Source organism: Chrysochloris asiatica, unplaced genomic scaffold, assembly GCF_000296735.1.
Source record: "Chrysochloris asiatica unplaced genomic scaffold, ChrAsi1.0 scaffold00088, whole genome shotgun sequence".
In the NCBI taxonomy this organism is placed as follows: Eukaryota; Metazoa; Chordata; class Mammalia; order Afrosoricida; family Chrysochloridae; genus Chrysochloris; species Chrysochloris asiatica.
The window spans coordinates 11,673,267-11,679,973 of record NW_006408606.1 but is presented as its reverse complement, the minus strand read 5'-3'; the positions used below and the strand labels follow the sequence as shown (position 1 = coordinate 11,679,973).

At 40.8% G+C, this 6,707-nt stretch overlaps 1 protein-coding gene and 1 pseudogene across 3 annotated transcripts in view; one reads left to right on the top strand and one right to left on the bottom strand.

Moving 5' to 3' along the window:
• PRDM5 (PR domain containing 5) overlaps positions 1–6,707 on the bottom strand; it is a 371,490-nt gene that overhangs the window by 348,020 nt on the left and 16,763 nt on the right. The gene's annotated exons all lie outside the window — the stretch shown is intronic.
• LOC102830859 lies at positions 1,105–1,722 on the top strand (annotated as a pseudogene).

Here is a 6,707-nt window from a genome sequence, read left to right as displayed (position 1 = left end):
GGCTGCTAACCTCAAGGTCAGCAGTTCAAAACTACCAGCTGTTCCGCAGGAGAAAGATAAGGCTTTCTGCTCCCGTAAAGATTTGCAGCCTTAGAAACCCTGTACAGGGTCACTATGAGTCAGAACTGACTCTACAGTACTTAATAACAACAATAATGTAAAGGAAACAAAGACCCTCACAACTGGACCAAGGAATAACAAGATAAACGGAGAAAAAGACTGAAGTTGTCAACTACTTCATGAGGCTTGGATCCACAATCAACTCATAGAAGCAGCAGTCAATAAATCAAATGACATATTGCATTAAGCAAATCTGCTGCACAAGACCTTTTTAAAGTGTTCAAGAACAAAAATATCAGCTTTAGGGCTGTCCCAAGCCATGGTGTTTCCAACTGCCTCATATGCATATGTAACTTGGACAATAAAAAAGGAAGACAGTCAAAGAATTGGAACATTTGAATTGTAGAGTTGAAGAAGAGTATTGAGAGTACCATGGACTGAAAAAACTAATCTGTTTTGGAGGAAGTGCATTCAGAGTGCTCTTTAGAAGTCAGGATGGTGAGACTTAGTCTCTCATGCTCTGGACATGTTATTAGGTAAGACCATTCCCTGGAGAAAGGAGCTCTGAAGTGTAGTAGGTTATAAATTGGGCTGGTAACTGCAGGATGAGCAGTTTGAATCTACCAGCCACTCCAAAAAGAAAAGACAAGGATTTCTGCTCCTGTAAGGAGCTCTGGTAGCCTAGTGGTTACGAATTGGGCTGCGAACCTTAAGGTCAGCGGTTCGAAACTACCAGCCGCTCCGCGGGAGAAAGATGAGGCTTTCTACTCCCGTAAGGATTTACACCCTCGGAAACCCTGTACAGGGTCGCTATGGGTCGGAACCGACTTGACGGCACTTAACAACAACAACAAAGACTTGCAGCCTCTGATAGCTGAGTGGCGGCGGCTGCTGATTGTGTTCTAGGGGGACGAAGTCAGGGAAGACGTTTGCTCTCCCGGAACAGTATCTCATTCCTTTCCTTTGATTACCCGTGGCTCGGAGAGTCAGGGCAGCGGCTGTGGCAGCAAGGGCAGCGATGGTGGCGGCAGCAGCTGCAATGACATGTCCAGCATGAATCCCGAATATGATTATTTATTCAAGTTACTTCTGATTGGAGACTCTGGGGTTGGAAAGTCTTGCCTCCTCCTTAGGTTTGCAGACGATACATACACAGAAAGCTACATCAGCACAATCGGTGTAGATTTCAAAATAAGAACTATAGAGTTAGATGGGAAAACAATCAAGCTTCAAATATGGGACACAGCAGGCCAAGAAAGATTTTGAACAATCACATCCAGTTATTACAGAGGAGCCCATGGCATCGTAGTTGTGTATGATGTAACAGACAAGGAGTCCTTCAATAATGTTAAACAGTGGCTGCAGGAAATTGGTCGTTATGCCAGTGAAAATGTCAACAAATTATTGGTAGGAAATAAATGTGATCTGACCACAAAGAAAGTAGTAGACTACACAACAGCAAAGGAATTTGCTGATTCCCTTAGAATTCCATTTTTGGAAACCAGTGCTAAAAATGCAACGAATGTAGAACAGTCTTTCATGACAATGGCAGCTGAGATTAAAAAGCGGATGGGCTCTGGAGCAACAGCTGGTGGTGCAGAGAAGTCCAATGTTAAAATTCAGAGCACTCCAGTCAAGCAGTCAGGTGGAGGTTGCTGCTAAAATTTGCCTCCGTCCTTTTCTCACAGCAATGAATTTGCAATCTGAACCCAAGTGAAAAAACAAAATTGCCTGAATTGTACTGTATGTAGCTGCACTACAACAGATTCTTACTGTCTCCACAAAGGTCAGAGATTGTAAATGGTCAATACTGACTTTTTTTTTATTCCCTTGACTTAAGACAGCTAGCATCATTTTCAGAACTGTTTTAAACCTTTGTGTGCTGGTTTATAAAATAATGTGTGTAATCCTTGTTGCTTTCCTGATATCAGACCGTTTCCCTGTGGTTGGTTAGAACATATTTTGTTTTGATGTTTATATTGGCATGTTTAGATGTTGGGTTTATTTAGTCTTCTGAAGATGAAGTTCAGCCATTTTGTATCAAACAACACTACCAGTGTCTGTCACTTTCCATGCATAAAGTTCAGTGAGATGTTATATGTAAGATCTGATTTGCTAGTTCTTCCCTGTAGAGTTATAAATGGAAAGATTACACTGTCTGATTAATAGTTTCTTCATACTCTGCATATAATTTGTGGCTGCAGAATATTGTAATTTGTTGCACACTATGTAACAAAACAACTGAAGATATGTTTAATAAACATTGTCCTTATTGGAAGTAAAAAAAAGACTTGCAGCCTCGAAATCCCTATACAGGGTACCACCAATCCCTGGAGAAGGACATCATGCCTGGAAAAGTAGAGGGTCAGCAAGAAAGTAGGCTGATCACAGGAAGGTCGACTGACTCAAGGAGATAGATGGACCACAGTGGCAGCAGCACTGGGTTCAAATATAACAATAATAGCACAGGACTGGGTAGTGTGTCCTTCTGTTGTGCATAAGTCTCCATGAGTTGAAACCAACTCAACAGCACTAACTACAAGAACAATAACAACAAGGTTAATGGGAGCGGAAAATGAAATAAAACATGTAAAGTGCTTACAACACGGCCTGTCACATAGTAAGTGTTCAAAAGTTAAGACAATCTTACTAATAACTTCTTATTGTTACTGGGGGCTATGGAGTGAATTTTGACTTCTGGTGACTCTTTGTATGCAGAGCAGAACTACTCTGTAGGATTGTCAAGGCTGTAATCTTTTAGAAGCATATTGTCAGGTCTGCCTCCTGACACACCACCAGTTCAAACCACAAACTTTTAGGTTACTAGTAGAGCACTTACCCATTAGTGCCACCCCAAACTAAAAACCTACTGCCAATGAGTTGATTCTCATGGGAACCCTACAGAACAGACGAGAACTGCCCCACTGTTAACACCCAGGGACTCAGAATAACAGCCTAGATTTGTGCTACCATCAAGTTCATATACTTTCTAAGGATTTCTTTACTTCCACATCATTCACTGATTACTCATGATAACTAAAGTGGTTTCTCATTCTTCTGAATTCCTATTATACTTCCTGTATGTGTCATACAAGGTAATATTCACTAGCTCAAGTTGTATGGAAGTTGCTTATAAATTGTTTATATCTGCTTCCCTCACTATCAACCCTCTGCAATCATTCTGTCAAACTGTGGCAGTTCATGTGTTGTTTTGATGCTGGAAGCTATGCCACTTATATTTCAAATACCAGCAAGATAGCTCATCGTGAGAAGTTTCAGCAGAGCTTCCAATCTAAGACGGATGGGGAAGAAGGGCCTAATAATCTACTTCTGCAAAATTGGCCAGTGAAAACTTATCAGTAGCATTGGGACAGTGTCTGATATAGAGCAGAAGATGAACCCCTCAGGTTGGAAGGGACTCAAATTACAACTTGTTGTTGTTGTTAAGTGTTGTTGAGTCAGTTCCAACCCATAGTGATCCTGTATAGGGTTTCCAAGGAGCAGCTGGTGAGTTTGAACTGCCGACCTTGCTGTTCAAACAGCTTTGCAGTCTGGCACATTAACCCACAGCACCACACCAGGACTCCCAAAATACAACTAGGGAAGAGCAAAGTAGGGTTGACTTTAATGACATGGCTACAATAAGCTTTGGAGATCTTCATTTGCTTATAAGGCATGACTCAAAATAAGAAGCAGCAAATTCAAATATTCATTAATAATCACAATGTGGAATGTGCTAACTATGAATCTAGGATAAGTGGAAGCTGTCAAAAATGATATAGAATGCTTGAAGATATACTAGCCAAATAAGCTGAAATGGACTGGTATTGACCATTTTGAATAGGACAATCATATAGTCTACAACACAAGGAATGAAAAACTAAAGAGAAACAGTGCCAATTTCATTATCAAAAAGAACATTTCAAGATGTATCCTGAACTATAACACTATCAGTGATAGGATAATGTCCATACACCTTACAAGGGTGGTGGTTGTGTCAAGTTAGTTCTTACTAATATTGACCCAGTATGTTGTTTCTGAAGGAACTCTGGTAGCATAGTGGTTATGATATGAGTTGGGCTGCTAACCTCACAGTCAGCAATTCAAAACTACCAGTGGGTCTGTGGAAGAAATGAGGCTTTCTGCTCTCATAAGGATTTATAGCCTCAGAAACTCTATAAAAGGTCTTTATGAGTTAGAACCAACTCCGTGGCACATAACCACCACGTGGGAGCAGAAAGCCTCATCTTTCTCCAGCAGAGTGGCTACTAGATTTGAACTGTTGACCTTGTGGTCAACAGCCCAACTCATAACCCACTACGCTACCAAGACTCCCTACTGCTTACATTCATATTCATGCAACAAACACTAATGACAAAACATGAAATTAAAGGATTTTTACCAAATTCGGCAGTCTAAATTTGATGAAATAGGCAATCAAGATGTATTTATATGATTTCACTGGCCTTTAGCGTAGTGGTTATGAATCAGGCTGCAAACCTTAAGGTTAGCTGTTCGAAATTACGAGCTGTTCCGGAGGAAAAAGATGAAACTTTCTTCTCCCGTAAAGATCTGCAGCTTTGGAAACCATATACAGGGTTGCTATGAATCAGAACCGACTCCACCCCACATAACTACCACCACCACCATGTGGCCTGCAGGTCTGATGCTCCCCACCCCGTTATAAATAAAGAAATCAAAAAGTTATTTAAAAGACAGGAAATATAAACAAAATGGATACAGTAGAGACTTTAAAACTTGCTTTTGATGGTAGAATGGCTAAAGCAAGTGGAAGATACAATGAAATAAGACCTGAACAGACTATTTCAAGACTGGCTAGAGAAGATAAAATAAAGTATAACCATGAAATATGCAAAGATCTGGAGTTAGACAACCAAAAGGGAAAAAACACAATCTGCATTTCCCAAGCTAAAAGAGCTAAAGAAAAAATTAAAACCTCAAGGTGCAATATTGAAGGGTTTAATGGACAAAAATATTGACTGACACAGGAAATATTAAAATAAGATGTAAGAAATACAGAACGACTACTGAACAAAAAAGAACTGATTGATGTTCAAACATTATAGGAACTACAAGATGATCAAAAATCTATGGTACTAAAGGAAGATGTCCAAGTTACACTGAAAGCACTGGCGAAAATTAGTACTCCAGGAATTAACGAAAACCAATTGAGACATTTCAACAAATGGGTATTTGCTGGAAGCACTCATTAATCAATGCCAAAATATTTACAAGGCAATTAACTCGCCAACCAACTGGAAGAGATCCATATTTGTGCCCATTCCAAAGAAATGTGGAAATTGTTGAACATCATAATCTATAATACTGCAAGCAAGTAAAGTTTTGCTGAAGATAATTCAAAAACAATTGCCACATAACATCAACAGGGGACTGCCAGAAATTGAAGCTAGATTCAGAGGAGGAAATGGGATGAGGGGTATGATTCAGAAGACGAAATAAAATGGCATTGCTGATGTCAGAAGCATCTTGGCTGAAAGCAGAGAATAGCAGAAAGATATTTATCTGGGTTTTATACACTATGCAATTGTAATTTTTTTTAATGTTTTATTGTGAAGTATGTGATAGTTTACATGGGAGAACATTAGTTTTACATTCATCCTATTGTACATCGACTCATTGCCATGGTTACAATCCCCTCCATGCATCATCAACCAACCAAAGGGTATACACTACAAGCCTGCCGCCCAGTTGTCAGCACACAGCCCCTCTCCCTCTCTGTGTCTAAAGTTCCCAGCTGCTCCATCTCTCCACATCATCATCTCTGCCTCCATCTCAGGCATCGCTGCTTCTCTGAGTAGGGTCCCGCTCTCTGCTCTTCTCCATTAATGGTCCCAGGGACCTCCACTCCTAGACTGAAAAGTTAATCACTCCCCTCCTTAATACAAAACGTCTACCTTTACATTTTCAACCATCACAATCAGTCCTGATAACAATTATTCACAAGAGACCTATCCGCATTTCCTTCCATCAGCCCCATCTAGACAGATTGAATACTACTCAGTGGAGAGTCTACCTTCCTCCGCGCGTAGGTTCCCTCTTAAAAGCTTGTAAGCCAGTCACTTCTTGTCTTTGTCCCCCCCCATTTTGGGTAGCCAATGTCCAAGTTGCCCATCCCTGTCAACTCTGTGTATGAAGGGGGAGGGAATGAATGATCCTTACTGTAAAGATTTGTTCCCTCTTTTGAGCTACTGCATCCATAGATGTAGGTCAAGTTCATCAAATTGTATCAGATTACTTTTTTTCCTCTTCTTTCTTCTTCTGGTTGAGATCTGATCATCCAGTCATTGAAGCCAGGTCAAGTGGGTATTATCTGCAAGTGTGGATGTTCTTGGGCATATGCCCTCTCTTCTTATCAGCTGGATGCTTCACTCCCCACTCTAGTCCTCTGTGGTTATGTCACTGACTCTGGGCCCAAGAGTACCCAGGTCTTGCCATACTGCTGGCCAACCAGGTCTCCACCCAGGTTCATAGGAGTCTATTGAATGTTGTAGGGCTTGCAGCCTCATTGCTGTTTTTCCCTCACTTCCCCTTATCAGTGACGAACGTGGTCACCAATCAGAGTGTGTATTCCCAATGAGTCTTAGTCTTGGAAGGGTGTTTGCACT